Source organism: Numida meleagris, chromosome 10 (genome assembly GCF_002078875.1).
Source record: "Numida meleagris isolate 19003 breed g44 Domestic line chromosome 10, NumMel1.0, whole genome shotgun sequence".
Lineage (NCBI taxonomy): Eukaryota > Metazoa > Chordata > Aves > Galliformes > Numididae > Numida > Numida meleagris.
The window spans coordinates 17,298,183-17,314,923 of NC_034418.1; the positions used below are offsets into that span (position 1 = coordinate 17,298,183).

Sequence of the window (16,741 nt, forward strand, 5' to 3'; positions counted from 1 at the left end):
ACAGTCACAGCCCATGCGTCGCCCTCTGAATGCACTGAACTGGGTGGGCTCTTTCAGCATTAGGAGCCAGAAATTTGGTGTTGTTACCTACAGGATCATTTAAAAAAAAACAGGAAAACTCTCAAATCTTGTCAGTATCTACATGGTAAGCAAAGCACGTACCCAGAGGAGGCACCCAAGCCTCCTGGGGGGGAAATGCCCTGTATCTGCATGGTCTCGTATTTGCATAGTCTCATATTTTTCCAGCTCTCCCTAGCAAAACCAGGTCTTATCCTACCCACAGCAGGGTTGGGAGAGTGCTGCAAGGCAGGGAGCTGAGGAAAGCTGCTTCCCCCGGGGGTCATTACACCCTCACAGCACCTGATAGCTCCCAGGGAGCTTCAAGTGCCCTTTCAGCACCCTCTGCCCGCACGGCACATCCATCCCAGGGCGCTCTTTTATCACATCTCTCTGCTTTTACTTTAAATACAGCACGCTTTCTTTTTTTTTTTTTTTTTTTCCTTCCCCTTTTAAGGAAGCAATAATTACTTTTTATCTCATTTCTAAGAAACGCACCTGAGCTTTCCAGCAAATTGCTTGTACATCTCATTCCAAGGGATAAATATACATAGATATCTATTCTCTCCGAGTTTTACTTTTTGGCAGAGTTTTACTTTTTGCTGCCCTCAGCTGGAGCTCTTTGGAAACAGCATGGGAATGTTTCAGTGCATCCCACAGGGCTCAGGCTTCCATCCCCGTTGCAAACGAAGCCCAAACCAGCTTGCTCAGTGAAGACAGAGAGCAAAACTGTACTCAGTCTGATCCATTGAGAGACACGGTTTAGCAAGCATGGTAGTGATCGGTTGACTTGATGACCTTAGTGGTCTTTTCCTACCTTAACAATCCTATGATTCTATGATTTTTTTTTTTTTAAACTGAATCTGTCCTTTCAGTAATTTATCCAGGAGATACACAACTAAAACGCAATCTCACCCATAATGTCATGAATTGGAGCTGTGAGCAAGTGACAGCTCAGAGAAGCAAAAGTGCTCAGAGCAACGTGCTGCCATGTGTGACTTTAAAAAGTAAGTTATCAAACTTAGAGAAATTGATTAAATACGATGCAGAGTTGTCTCTCCCATGATTAATCTATTGAATGAAGGTGAAGAGCTGTGAATTAGAGAGAGATTGGGGCTGACTTTGATTTCTGCGAGCTGGCTGAGAGCTTTCTGGATTTTCAAAGCACTGCAGGGCTGAGCTTGGTTACCAGCCAGCAGTGCCCTGAAAAGCCCAATTTGGTGAAAAAGAAACCACCATGTTTCCCCGAGTGCTGGATCTCTGTTCAGGTTCCCAGCTTGGATTTACTGCTGCTGGGAGCAGTGCTCTGTGCTGCATACAGGAGGGGCACGGCAGCCCCAGCCCAGTGTCTGGGTGGTGATTTATGCTCAGAGCAGCCGAGGTTCCAGCTTAATGCTCCGGCTAGTTTGCAGTAATGCCACTCAAGATAATTTTTGATTTAATCCATGCCACATGAGGCAGTGGCGGTGCTGACCCTTGGCTTTTAACCCGGAGACCTTTGCTGTTCTGGCTGAAGGAACTACTGTCTGTCCCCTGATAACCCCCGTGACACAGCTCAGCTGGCTTTAATATTGCCTGCTGTTGTTTATTGATAAAGATGCAGAATCTGCAGGTCACGTTAGCAGCTAGAGGAGAGCACCCGTGTGATGTGCTGTGCCTAACCTGGCCCTGGGCGCTGCAAGCTGAGGACATGGGGATGTCACCACCTATCATTTATTATACCGGTGGTGACACTGGGGGGCAGACCCACAGATCCCAGCCGTGGTCACTGCAGCTGTCTCAGCACAGGATTGTCTCCAAAAGAATTCCTATGCCACTGAACCGAAGCATGTGTCTTATTTGACTACATCCCCTGCTGGCACAGATTGGGTTTGCTGGGCTTGGAGTTGAGCTTGCAGCTTTTATTTTAAATCCGCTTCCTTTCCTACCAGCTGAAAGTAAATATGGCTTTTCTGAGCCGGAAACATCACTATCTGAATCAGAGAAGCAGAGAATTGTGGAATTATTAAGGTTGGAAGAGATCTCCAAGACCCCCAAGCCCAAGCCCAACACACCCCACCATGCCCACTGGCCACGTCCCTCAGTGCCACATCCATCTTCCTTGAACACCCCCAGGCACAGTGACTCCCTCTCCTTTCTGGGCAGCCCGTGGCGGTGCATCACCACTCTTCTGGAGAAGAAATGTTTCCCAACATCCAACCTGAGCCTGCTGCACCAGAAACAGCCCTGGCTCCCTCCCATGGTGTGCACTTGGCTTCCCTCAAAACCACAGGAATGAACGTCTGCCTGGAAGTATTTCTGAAGGAAACCTTCTGCCATGGAACACCTTGATGTGAAAACCGGCTTGGCTGTCAAACTGCCACATTGCACGGAGCTTTGTGCAAGGGAAACAGAAAGAAAACACAAAATGATGCTCAGAAAAACCAGGAATCCATCAAGATAGAAGGGGGAATCCATCAGGATAGAAGGGGGAATCCATCAGGATAGAAGGGGGCAGCCTTGAGAGCAGGCTGATGGACACACATGGAGGAGGAGGGAAGAATTCAGGTTCCTCCCACCCCTTGCCCCCTCAGATTTATCGCTTCCATTCCCCAAAGCCCAGCAGTGATGGATGTTGGCAAGCCGTGGTAACTGCCCACTGTACAGCCTGCCCAGTGCAGGGGCTAGATGTGGCCACTGATAAGGGGCTGGGCTGTATCTCCAGCAGAATTTTAGACTAATCTGGGCTTTTAGAGAGAAATGTGGTTGGGAGGAGCCTGGCTGAGCACACAGGTGGGTCGGCAAAGGGATGCTCTGTGGGTTTCAGGGGTCCCTGCGGGTCGCTGGGAGGGCAGCTGCGGGTGAGATGTGTGTTGGGCAGCTCAGCCATACCCGGCTGTAGATAACAGTGGACAGGAGACAGCTGTGCATGGAGCTGTCAGCCCGGCCACACTCAGCAGATTGGCAGGAGGGAGATAAGCTGCTGACAGGCTTTCAAAGGGAGCAAAGATTTCCAAAAGTTGGGTTGGCAGGTGATTAAAATAAGCACGGTCTTTATTGTTCGGTGCCCTGGGTGATGGTTTCCCGTGCATGAGAAGCTGAGTGCTCCCTTGCTCATCGTGCAAACCTCATCCTGGGCAATGAAAGCCCCAGCCACAGCCTTTGACCAATGCAGTCCCACATGGAACCATCCCTCACCCCAATGGGGCGGTTTGATTTCTGCTGCCTCCCCGTCCTTCAGCCAAAAGCTAAAGGAGGAACAGAGAGGAACGAACGCGATAAAACAAAATCGCTATAAATTTTTTTTAATACCCATAAATCAAGTCTCCAGCTTCGTCGCTGCAATTTGCCTTTCCCTTGCAGAGCTGACACTTAACAGCCGAGCAGGAAAATAACATGCAGTCTCATCCATCCTGTTTGCGATCAATAAGATCAGCAGTTAATTCTGGAAGCAAGCAGGCAGTGCTGCACTTGGAGCAGCAGGCAAGGCACTTTCCAGGATTAAACAACACAACGAGCTTGAACTCTGTTACAGAAGGCAATGTACTTATTTACTCTTGACCGCCGGTATAAATGAAACCCTCAGTAAAAATAGGTCAAATCACTGGATCCTCGGCAGTGGAACGATGAGGAGATCTGCAGCTGACAACAGGATCTGTAGCATGGAAGCTTTCCAATATCAAAGAAGAGCCAGCCAGGCGGCTTACGTATCCCTGCATCGCCTGGCTGTGGTGGGAACCATTGTGTTGAGGTCTATAAACATCCAGGGTTTATCTGGGGCTGCAGAGGGGAAAGCTGAGGAAGGGATGAGGGAGTTGCAGGCATTAATTGCCCTCACTCCTCTGCGGGATGCTCAGAGTCCCGCAGGGTCCTTGGTGCTTTCCGCAGGGTCCTCATGTGGTCCCACATCAAGCAAACCCTTGATGCAGCGGAGGGACCACATGCTAAATAAAGTTCATTGTTTTAAAGACATTAGAAGTCATGAAAAATTAAATGAAACGTTAAAAGCCATAAAAATCTTAACAAGGGAGGGCTCTGTAACTATTCTCTTTCCTGCACACACAAAATTACTCTTGCTTTAGTTAAGCCCCTGAAAAGGGCCCACCAGCTCCCTGTGCAACTGGGCCGTGGGGCTTTCCCTCCACCTTCCATCTTTGAATCCCTAGATGGGAGACCTCTGGGCTTTAGTTGCAGCTGTTCAGAACAGAACTCCTCTTTTCCACCCGCAGTGGCACCATACCCAGGGCAGTGAGTCCAGAATCTAGATCTGGCTTCCCAGATGTAACAACAAGATACATGAGTGCTCGAAGGAACAACAGGAACTTGGGTGCAGCCACCATGCCCAGCACTTGCCAAGTATTTATATATACATATTAAAAAGAAGAAATAACAATGAAAGCCTTCTTTTTTTCTTTTGTAAAGGTAAGCACAGAAGAAAAATGCGAGGGAAACATTTGGCAAAACATGGCGGCCAAGTTCTGCTGAGGGATGCCAAGGAAAATCCAAACAATGGCCTGGGAGGGACCACGGCGGGGAGGAAGGATAAGGCTGCATTCCCCATGCTACAGGAAGGCTTTGGTTTAACTGGAGCGGGGCTCTTTGGGAGATGAACCCATCCTGGGTGGCGGGTGATGCATTCTGCTGGACCTGAAGCATTTCTCCATGGCCCATTTTAGGTTCTTGCCCATCATCATCGTGAGGTTTCATTTTTTTTTTTTTTCCATTGTGGTTAGGGATTTTAATTTGTTTTGGTTTTGGATCCCTGACAATGCGACGTTTGCATGTTAGTTTGCCTGTGCAAGACTTTACTTGGGACTCATCCATCTCTTTCCGAGTTAAAACATAGCTGCTTGTCAAGAGGAAGTCATTTGTCTCTCACGAGAGAGTCACCGCTCCCACCCCCGCCAACCACTCCAGCTCGGTGCAAGCACATCCATTAGCTTCCCTGGAAAATGCATCACCCGACGCCGGGACTAAACTTCAGACTAACAAAACTTCACCGAGGACATGGAGGAGCCATCCCTGTCACTCTGCTCAATGGTCAGGTCAAAGCCTGACCTCCCTTTCCATTAAATCCTTAGCGTCTACGTTTAAGAGAAAATATTGTGTGTTTTGCGACCAGACCCAACGCCCTGATTTCCAGCCTCCCAAGAAGCCTGTAGGTCCTTGGCTCTTTTCAAAGCACATCTCCTTCTCCCTGGTCACTCCTCAGGAGTGACACAGGAGAGGAAACGCCTCTTGGGGGTGGGAGGCTGGAACAACCCTGGAAAAAACCCAGGGAGAAGCTCTCCAGGAAGGAGAGAGCCTGAGGAAGCAGCCACTCATGCCATTCTATGCAAAATCATCCAAAGGCCCATCCACATCCATTTTCTCTGAGGTTTAAGCCTATTTTCTACTGCTAGCTCTTCACCCATGATCAGAATGGAGGAGTGCTCTCCTTATTGCAGACTAGTGAGGCCAGGAGGAGCACAGGGGATGACTTCTCCCACCCCAGTACCCAAGCAGGATCCAGGATGGTGTTGGCTCAGTTGGGTCCAGAATGTACAAACATCTCCAACATCTTCCATTCAAAAAGGGTCTTTGTGGGTCCTTTGGCATGGGGCAGGTCCAGGTGCTGCATTTTGGTTGGGAATGACAGTGGCAACCATGCCTTCTGTGGTGGTAAGCAAGCTGCTCCGTGCATCCACTACTTCATCTTCACTGCTGCACCAGGCTTCTTCCATGACTAATGAAAGGAGCCACCAATGCCCCTTCTGAAGCACAGAACCTCATGGCACAGGGAAACACATGGGACTTTGCTGCATGACGTCGATTTGGACGTTAAGGCAAAAAAGCACCCAGGCCAGGTAAGCATTTACAGTAATATCCTTTGGTGGGAACCACCAGGTGCAGCTGAGAGGAACTACTCACCAAGGTGTTCCATCATCCAAAAAAGGACACATCAAAATTTGGGTCTAGGAACTTTCCATCCATGTCATTTTGATTTTCCAGATCAGCAGAAGAATGTTCGTTCTATTAAATGTCATATAGAATGATGAATTTTGGATTTTTTTCTTACATTTAACAGGCAAATCCAAACAAGATTACCAAGCCAAAAAGCTAACAAAACCAACAAAGTAAGACTGCTGTAAGCTAAAGGAAGAGAAACTTTCCCCCTCTACCAGGATAGGAAGTGAACGCCATTTGTATCATAGGCATAGGAAATACAATATATAAAAGAAAAATGAAGAAGATGAATGAATGAGGCACCCTAACAAGTTTCTAAAACCCCTCATGAAAAATTGAGCATCGTTCCCGGAGTTTCTACGACGAAGCTGTGAAAGCAAATAGAGCTGAACCTCAACGAGGTGCTGCTTGGAGACAGGGCTTGTGAGAGATTCGGATTTAAAGACAACGGCTTTATTTTCCTATGGCCTTGAGGGGATTAAGATAGGATAGCAGCACGGCCTCGCCACTGGAGATATAAATCCTGGAGGGTCACTCTGCAGCCATCTGTCAGCTGAAAGGAAGGGAGGAGGCAGGCTCATTTTCAGTAGTAAATTTTGGGAAGAACGAGCACTAATGGCTTAAAATTAAGAAAGAAAAACACAGGGCTAAATAGTAGGAAATGCTTTATAATGGTGAGGTCAGGCAGACAATGGAGAAACCTGCCAGGGGAGGTCAGGGGCTATCCAATAAGCAAGAGGTGGGATGGAGGGGGCTCTGCTGGAATGCTCATCTCCATCGGGATGGCGATGGATCCCCCTCGTTTGGGCTGAGAGGGATTTTTCAGGGATATGCATGGCTTCTTGCAAGGTTTTCCCATCCAGGAGCAAGGCGCAGGGGGACAACAAGGGGCCAGTCCCTTAGAGATGCCCCAAAGCCCACATCCAGCCAGGCATGCACGGAGCCAGCAAGTAATCCAGAGAGATGCACCCCAGCTGTTCTCATTTCCAAAGGAAAACAGCGGCTGTGGAAGAAGTGGGATCGCTGGGAGCAGGGGGAGGAAACAAGGGGCCTTCCAGCAGAGCCCTGCCAGGGGGTCGGGATGCAGCGGGGGGGTGCTCTGTGCACACTGGGTCGCTGCAGATGCCTGCACTGGGTGGGTTTTTAGGGCTGTCAGGTTGATTTCCTCTCGGCTCCCCGCACAGACACCTGCGGTCTGTTACATGACACATCATTATATTTTTTTTTGAAACTTATGGTGTCCATCATCACCCCCAGGCAATCACTGCGGAGCTGTGATAAATGATACGCAGGCAGCTTATTATACACACTAAATCCTCTTCACTTGGTGGTCCAGAGGTTTACCTAATACATTTTATTCCTCTTCTGCTTGGATTTGTGCCTTGGATCCGTTTGATGCTCTATAGCAAATGCTGAATAGGTGCTGCAAAACGTGCTTGCTGCCAAATGTGGCTATTTCTTATCATCTCCTATCTGGTGAGAACACAATTAGCGCTCTGATTCTTTTCTGCGTGCCTTTAAAACTGAACTGTATTAGAAATATGAAATAGCAGAGGCTGGGAATAGCATCCCGACAGCTCAGAACAGCAGAAAGCTGCTAGAATGGGACAGCATCTGGACTGGAAGGCAGGAGGGGCTGCGACAGCCAGCTGAGATCATAGGTGGCATTTAGGAAAAAGCCAGACCTACGCATTCTCATTGGAATTCAACCATTTGGAGGCCAGCACAGTCATTAGCAATGCTTAGAAATTAAAATCCCAGCTTCAGGTCTTGCCTGGAAGGCAGCGCAGAAACACGTACCCACGTCCTTATGACTGCCCTCTCCTTGGGGAGTCCCTCTTGCTTTGACATGTTGTCCCAAACACCTCCTGAAGCGTGCTGGCTAGGGCAGGAAAGTCTTCCTGAGCTTTACAGTGTCAGTAAGTGCTGGTAACACGCAGCAGAGGGCACAGCTTGAAGGGATGGAGCCTCACATGGCTGAGGACAGCAGGGGAGGGGGGTGAGGGCGGTAGGGCTGCTGAGGATGCTGAAGGAGAAGGAAGGCTGCGCTGATGCAGGAGGTCATGGGAAGTCAGCAAAGGGAACCTGAAGGGGGTTAGATGGGATGTCATGGCTGGGCTTGGCCAAACAGAGAGCACAGAGGAGAAATAAGGCAAGTGTCAGAGTACCAATGCTCCCAAGAGGAAATCATAGAATCATTAAGATTGGAGAAGACCTCTATGATCACCAAGCCCAACCTCAACCCAGCCCACCATACCCACTGACCACATCCCTCAGTGCCACATCTCCACAGTTCTAGAACACATCCAGGGATGGTGACCCCACCACATCCCTGGGCAGCCTGTCCCAAAAGGGCCCATTTTGTGGGTGACAGGAGTTGAAAAGCAAGCAGGGAACACATTGACCTGGGGGCTCTGGAGATGGGAAGAGCTCCAAAGGAGCAGCACAGTCTGCTGGATGGCAGATCAGCTTTTCCTCTCCAAGAGTTCTGTTTCTGCTGTGCTCCTGGGGGAGGAGAGTTGGCCCTCAGCTCCAGCAGTAACTTTAAGAAACTCCTCAGGAAGCAGCTTATTTAGATAGCACTGCCTCTTCTTCTGAGAAAAGGACAGAAGAACGTACTGCCTGTTGCTAACGAATGGCTTTTCCACAGCTGATGGTGTTTGTGGGGGTGGATGCTCCAAGGTCTCCACCTATCTCTGCTAGTGGGATGGATTTTGCCTCCAAGAAGCACGGCTCGTTCATGCACACACCCCGATAGGACAGAGTTAAACATCTCCTCTGGTTTTAATGGAAAATAAAGCAGGCATGACGCATCTGCTTAGGAGATTTTTTTTTTTTTCTTATCTCTGAGATCGAAAAGAATTCCAGAGCTGGAAGACCAGAAACAGAGAACAGCTCATTCCCTGCCAACACATGCACGCTGGAAGAGTTCAGGTTGAGCACAAGCTCAGGGTTGGATTCTCCATCCACTGCTCCCACAGGCTGGGGAAGGAGCAGTTTGGACATCAATTTCTGTACTGGAGATCGCAGTAAATAAAAGTCGCAGGCAAAACCCATTAAAGTGGTTTCAATTTGCAGGCTCCAGGCTTTCCAGAAGTTAACTCTTGTAAAATTCAATATACACAGATGTTCCTTGGCTGGGGGGGAGAAGGACTCAAGTAGTCAGAGGATCACTGTAACCTCCTGGGTCACAAATCTCCCGCTAACAGAGCCTGTGAATGTGGCACCCAGTCTGGAAAGGGCTGAAGAAATGTGCTCCAAGGAACAAGGAAGATTTCAAGGGGGAAAAGAAAAAAAAAAAAAAGCAATTTTGAGAACATTGCCAAGTTGCAGCGCTGAGTTTTTGCACCACAACAACGCGAGCATCCAAGGCTGAGCAGTGCATCCATATTCCCTTTGCAGTGAGGAGCTGCCATGTACAAACATTGTTTGGGGCACAAGCTGGGTTCAGACCACAAACCTTGATCCCTGAAGGGCCTGGGCGCTCAGGGCAGGCGCTGCTCTCAGATGCACAGCACAGAGCAGGATCTAAGCCCCCAAATCTCAAACTTCACATGCACCTTTGGCTGCGTGCAGCCCCCCCCTGCTGCTTTCCCATTCCAGCGAAGGCAGCATCTCTCTCCTTAGTATTTTTGCACATAGCAAGATCCAGGCAAGCCTCTTTTTACAAAGCACAGCCACTCTGAAGGAAAGCAAACAAAACTTAATAGCTGCTACCTCATAGCGGTTGGCTTTGCACGCTCTGTTCCAGGACAGGGTTGGTCCATAACTCAAACTGTTGGCTCTGGGAATCTTTATCGTGGCTGGGTTCTTGCAGGATCTGGCCGAGCGCATTTTGGTGGTGTCATTTCTGATCAAGGTAGTTCTCAGTAACAACTCTCAGCATATTACAGGTCAAGGTTAAGAGGGAAAGGGAAATTGCAGAGGGGCGGTGCTCGGTGTGCTCTTTGAGGTGGCTGCAAGAGAGAGGACTTGCTCTGGAATTAGAGGGGTTACTGTGATCCAGAAGAGGAAAAACTAGCATTTGTGACACTGTTAGCAAACTGCAACGATGTGCAGCTGCCTGGAAACAAACTGAACTCCAGCCTTAAACCCGTCCGTACCCAACTGATCTCAAATCGTTCAGCTATTCAGTGCAGCTCGTTACGGTTGCCTTGAGGAAACACGCCGTGCACTTGGAAAGCAGTTTAACAGAGTCTGGAAAATCTCTCTCAAACCAGGACCTGTCTCCTGGCACAGACAAAACTCAAGCAGACGCTCTCACTTTTTGCTGGTGCAGGTTGGGAGTAGACCTGCTGTGTCAGATTGTAACTCACACCCACTCGCAGCTTGACTCTGCAGCATCACCTGCTCTCCGAGCTGAGACCGATGGGAACATGCTGAGTTTGCAGCTCTTTGTCCTGCTGAGGTGGGGGGGGTGGGGGTGAGAGGCAAGATACCAGCTTTGCAAAGCAAAACAGCCATTTGATTTATCTGTGTGAAACTAACTGCCTCGGAAATGCTGAACTCCATCGAACAGACAGCATCTCTGTGATTCATTATCCTGCACCCAATACAAACTGCTTTCCGGCCAGGGAGAATCAAGATCCCATCATTTCCCGGGCTCGTGTCCATCAGCCTGGAACCACAGTTATTCAAAATATTGGAAGGATGAAGCACCTCTGCTTTAGGTGCTGGTTTATTGGGTTTCTGAAGCTGCCAGGGACTCTCAGCTCCCGTTCATGTCAGGCTGAGTTGTGGCTGCTCATCACTTTGGAGAAAAACGATGCTCTGGGGAGGCAGCCTTGGCTCCTGGAAGTTTGTGGGAGTTTTGCCACTATCTTCGATGTAACTGGGACTTTTTCCTAAAAGCTCAGCTCTGCAAAAACAGGAAATTGTGCACTGAAAACCAACAGCGTTGCGAGGCAAAAGCATTATAATATAATCCCGTGATCAACCCGCTTGTCTGCCTCAGAGGTATGGGATGGCATTAGAAGCTGAATATGGAGTTGTAAAGTAAATTCAGTAATGGAGCATTTGGGCTGGTGGGTGCTCCCAAACAGATTGCTTTCCTTGCACCATTTTTCCCTACGAAGTTTGCCATGCACTTTGGGGTATGCTCAATCCTAACCCTTCCCAAAGAGCTCACAGGTCCATGGAGCATCTCCAGGCAGCAGTTTGGAGTTTAGAGTGCTGGAAGTAGCTGCAGATAAGGGAGAGCCAGGCTCCCAGCCCTGACCAGTGCTAATCAGCCCCACCACAACAGCCAAGGAAGACATTAAGTCCTCAGGCTCCTGGGAACTGTTGGAAGTCAGGAATGCCAGCCCCAGCTATAAAGACTAATGGATGACGACAGCAAAATTTGGCGATATCCTTTCAAATTCTCCCTGCCAGCCCTGCTGGGATTTAGAAAATCCCAAATAATTGAGGCTCTGGGCAAAGGGCTCCGTGGGGCTCTTCCCCTCCAGCATCCCTGACCCCATAAGTACATGGGTAGCATTCACCCAACCAGGCTGAGCTGGGACATCACAAAGGGGTCATGACATTAATTTGTACCTAATTGAGTTTATTTGGAAATCTAAAACTCAAAATGCTGCCTTTTGCCTTTAGTTCCCCAGTCCAGACCTTCTTGGGCTCCCAAGAGAAGAAAAAGATGCTTTCCAAAAAGCATCCAGTGATGGAAAATTCTGCTGCTCCCAGAGAAACAGCCCCAAAACATCTCAATCCAGCTGCAGAAATGGAAAGAAAAAGCACTTTTAGGTGCCAAAAGAGCAGGCAAGAGTGACAGCTCAGCTAGGAAGAGATGCCTGACCAAGATATCCTCTCTGTCTTCAACATCTGGGTGGTTGCCACCTGGAACCCCACAAAGACACCCAGTAGCATCCCCAGAACCGGTGGGAAACAACCCCTGGAAGGCTGGATTCAACTCATCACCTTGATTTCATGTTTCTGGTTGTCAAAGCTGGGACATTCAGAACACGGGCAACACGGAGGCACGGCGCTGCTTCTCCCCCCTTGCTCACCCATCCTCCCCAATGCCCCCTGCTCTTCTCTCCCACAACCCTGCAAACGCTTTTTCTTTTTTTTAAGAGCCGCCCCATTGTTCCTGGCAGGATGGGCAGAGCGGCCGGCCGCACAATGCAAGCACCCTTTTCTCAGGATGTACGTTGGTCATCCCAGGGCAGGAAAATGCTTACGATGGGGCTTCCTCAGCACACTGCCTTCCCCTTCCCAGCAGGCTCTCACACCAGCCCTGTTTTTCAGATTACCATTCTCTCCTGGTACAAACTCACTTGACTCAACGTCGTGCACAATATTTCAAGGTGCCATAAAGATTCAAAGTTGCAGAGCTCCATCACTGCTGCCAGCCCTGCATTCCACCCCCCATGGTGGACGAGAACCTCACCACGTCAAGAATACCATGCCCACCTCATCCGATGACAGCAGCCCCCATCCTCACCGACGTAATTCTGTGGACACGGGTGCAGTAAACGAGAGCAGGAGCCCTTTCATCGCTTGCCAGCCTTTGTCCTTGGGTGCTCGTGAAACCCCTGGGCATCCTGAACTTGAGGTCAGAGCTGGTCTCCATCTGCTCATCAGCCCAAGGAACAAAGGGCTCTGTCTGCTCAGCCCCACGCCTACGCTGGGCTCTGCAAATGACATTAAGTGGACGTATATAGTTGTTAGTACGGCCTGTTTCAGAACAGTGCGTACTGCTGCTAAGGGCAGGCATCAGCCCCATGTCACAGACATCCTCCCTGGGGGCTCGTACAACACAAGACACTCACCCCCTCCCAGTGTTCATCACAAACCCAGATCTGACACGGCTTTTTGCATGTCAAGCTTGAGTCTGTGTCCTAAAACAGCTCATGATAAATCAGAAACCTGCAGCCACGATCCAAAATCATAGAACCACAGAATCATTAAGGCTGGAAAAGATGTCTGAGAGCATCAAGTCCAACCACAACCCATCCCCACCACGCCCAATAACCACGTTGCTCAGTGCCACATCTCCACGTTCCCTGAACACCTCCAGAGATGGTGACTCGAGTAACCTCCCTGGGCAGCCTATGCCAGTGTCTGAACACTCTTTCTAAGAAGAAATTTTTCCTAATATCCGACCTGAACTTCCCCCCAAAGTTCCCAGCCTACACCTCATGGTAATGCCATTGCACATCCATGTCAATCCCAGACACCGGGTTCTACCCAGCAGAGCAAACCTGGAAGACTTGGTAAAATGCTGTCTCACTGCTCTTCTCCACCCTTGCCCAGGATGCATCTCCTGGGGGAAGCATTTATTTCCACCTCAAGATTCATCTTCTTCCTCCCCGCCCTCCCCCAGCACTGATCTGCAGTTCATACTTCTCCCCTTCATCTCAGCATCATCACTGATGGTGATGGGAATACAGATGTCCTGTGGGCACCCCCCAAGATGAGTGTTTGGGGCAGGGAACGCAAGGATGAGACCACACACTTCCCCAAAACCCATTCACTTTATAATTCAGGTAACTTTCATACATCTTTACAGAAGCTCAGCATCCACATGCAGAACGTCTCAACCACTGGGAAAGAGTTGGTTAAAAACACCAAAGCAGCTTGAGTTCTTTTTCCTCTGAGGCCTGAATGAGCCTTTGAGAGGAAAGTGCTTCTCAGCGTCCTGACATCTGAATGTGTTGTTAAGGAAGAGGTGTGTATCACAGGCGCAGTAATTCATTTGGGCTTGAAAGCCAGAAGTGGCGTTTTGAATGACAATTTGCTTGCGGAGTCCATAAATACACGACGTGATTTATCAGGCTTCGGTTAACATGGGAAACAACCCAAGAGAGGGATTTTGTAATTGTGGCTTTGCAGTGATGCATTTAATATATGTTCTGTCCAATTCAGAAGCTTGAGGAAGAGGAGGTGTTTGGGGAGGGGTGAGCATATGGCCCAGCAGTGAAACATAAGATAACTGTTGGAGAGCAATTAGCAACTCAACCTGCCATCTGCGGTTACTTTTATTTGATTAAGTGCGTGCAACTGCCTGGTGGAGTTCCCAGATTTCTGGGAAGAAGAGATGTTTGCTTCTTCCATCTCTCCAACAGGGAAAGCAGTTGATTTTCCCCAGCGTGTTCAAAGCTGGAAGTCACCTGGAGAAGCCAGCATGGCACAAGAACCCACAGACATGAGCGTGTACAGGACAGCAGCAAGCAAGGTGCTCCTCAAGCTCCCCTGCATAAGTTGATTTGGAAGCAGAAGACATCCACTGAGAGGAAATAATCCATTAAAAGAAACCCTGAAAGCAGGGCAGCTCCTCCTCTTTCTGCTGTGCTCAGTGATGTCACACCTGGTGGAATTTGGCAGCTCAGACTCAATGACCTTGGAGGGTCCCTCTTAAGTGTACCATTCTGTTCTCCCATATCTGACATCAGCCAGCACTAGTGCATCTGTAGGGCTGGGGTAGTCATCAGAATATTTCCCAATGATGTCCATGAACCAAACTGGACTTTCTCCAACCCAGAAGAGCATTTGCTAACCACATAGCTCCTACCATGCTGTAATGCAATGGAAATGGCAACAATGGCAGCAGAGCAGCAAGATCCCAGGCTGCAGCAAGTGAGGATTCACTCAAACACAAAAACCAGGGACACAGAAATAAAGGAAAGAAGCTGCTTACCTTCAGAAGGTCTCAAGTATACAAGGATCTCCAAAGAGATATCCTCATCTCCCCCTGCCAACCCTTAAATGAGGCCTGGGAAGGGGTGGATCCTGGCTCCACTCCATCTGGTCACTCAGCTGCATTGTATTGCTTGCAGCTGAGCTCCCCTGGGCTGGCCCTGCCTTCCCACCAGGTGCTCAATCACTGGTTCAAGCCATGACTTAGCATTTCCACTACACATGCCCTCAAAACTCAGGTCTTTATGCCCCAGTAAGCCTTCAAACACAGAGTCCCCTATCCACACTGTGTACTTTGCAGAGAGATGGTATGGAAATGAGGTTTCCATCCCTTCCTTTGCTTTCTTTACTGCATGTTGGTGATGGGTTGCAGGTTGGACTATTTGATCTTAAAGGTCTTTTCCAACCTTAATGATTCTATGATTCTCTTCATGCTCCAGGTATGTTTCTGACCTGAGCCAGCACAGCTGCTTCCCTTGCTCACAAAGCTGTAATTTTGTCTATTTAATCATCTAAAATCTTTTCCCTCCTTCATACTTCAGTGCACACGGAGCAGAGAGGCTGCAAGAGGACATAGCAAAGAGGTTGTTTGGATGTTCCATGGGTTGTTCTAGCCATGAGAAGAGATTATCCACATGGCCATCCTTAGTGGTATCTCAGACAAGCGCTGCCACTGCTGGACCTTGGCTAAAGGTGATGAGGACAGCAGTTTAGCAGGGATCACATCCAAGGCTTGTTTATTTTTCCCTCAAAGCACAACAAGAATGTTTTCCAGAAACAACACAAATCTTTGCAAGGAGAAGAAAACGCTCCCAAGCTGTGTCTGGTTGGAGGAAACCTCACATCCTTATCCAGCGGGGTGAGGTTTAGAAGGGAAACGCAGCCTGGCCTGCAGGAAAGCAAGGCTCAGGCGCAGGAGAAATCAGATTGCTACCCACAGAAACATTAAAACAAAATCCCAAAAGAAGCCTGGAGCCCTCCTCGTGACTCATACCTTCAGCATTATTCACCAGAAATGATTCAAAATGACGCTGATATTCCCCACCTCTGGAAGTCCCGTGCATCCTGTCTGCCCCAGCAGCCGCCGCGATGCAGAGCAGCACCCGCTGTACCCGGCCACCAGCTCTGCCCTGGGGACCTCTGCGAGCCCTCCGAACCCAAAATAACCCAGGGAAAACCTTTGCCAGCGCTATAAGGAGAAAAACAGGGCACCCTTGTTTTTAGCATCCATTCAGCCGTTTAAAAGAGCAGGAAATTTGGGCCATTTGCTTTAACCATTGTATATCTTCTGTTATTCATCAATTTTGGAAAACAGCCTCTAAAATCGTTTCCGGCTCCCCTTTCCCATGTAAATCACTCCAAGGTTTTGTGTTTTTGCCTTAAAAAAAAAAAAAAAAAAAAAAAGCCAAACATTCTGTTGTTCACAGCAATATTTTTCAGTTCATTCTAATTTAGCAACTCCGTTGAGCTCTCCTTTCCCTACAAGCCTGCAAACAGAGGAAGCAGTTCCTGCCTGCGGCTGCACGCAACCAACAAATGCCACAGCTGAATGTTTTTTTCCTGTCCCCTGTTAATGCTCCGTCAGCTCCCTCCAGCAATGAAGGGGCATTGGTCAGGCTGCATGCCTTGGATGTCTTCCAAGTGGCGTCTCTGCTTTGGTGAGCACTGGGATGATGGAGAAGGTCCTTTGTATCCAGAGGGTGATGCTGTGCTTTGGGCAATTGCAATGCTCGGGTTTTGGAAGAAAAATTTGGATTTGTAATTATTTTTTCCTTCCTGAAGTCCAGTAACTTCTCCAGGTTTTAGGGGAAGGCGTGCAAAGCCTCCGTGGAGGTGTTCAAGAACCATGGAGATATGGCACTGATGGACATGGTTAGTGGGCATGGAGGGATGGATTGGGGCTGGGGTTGGGGATCTAAGAGGTCTTTTCCAACCTGAATGATTCTGTGATTCTAAGTTGGGATACGGCCATAACCAGCGATGGCAGCATAGTGTGCTCATGGAACCCCACCTCAGATGCTTCTGGAGATGAGCACAGCCAAGGTCAAAATAAATCAGGTTTAATGCAGAATCCCTCTGTGTCTACACCAAGGTCCCTGCTCAGAGCCTGAAGCAGAAATTTCAC

The 16,741-nt window shown here is 48.9% G+C and overlaps 1 long non-coding RNA gene across 2 annotated transcripts in view; it reads right to left on the reverse strand.

Moving 5' to 3' along the window:
* The window catches only part of LOC110404350, a 43,770-nt gene extending 27,858 nt beyond the window's left edge, over window positions 1-15,912 (reverse strand). The window contains exons 1-3 of one of the 2 annotated variants that reach the window (XR_002442169.1): window positions 14,618-14,766; window positions 12,391-12,611; window positions 885-10,840 (exon numbers count right to left, since the gene is read on the reverse strand). This is a non-coding gene — a long non-coding RNA (uncharacterized LOC110404350). Of the gene's footprint in view, window positions 1-884; window positions 10,841-12,390; window positions 12,612-14,617 lie in introns of those variants that run through there. The other variant, XR_002442170.1, reaches the window with a different exon arrangement.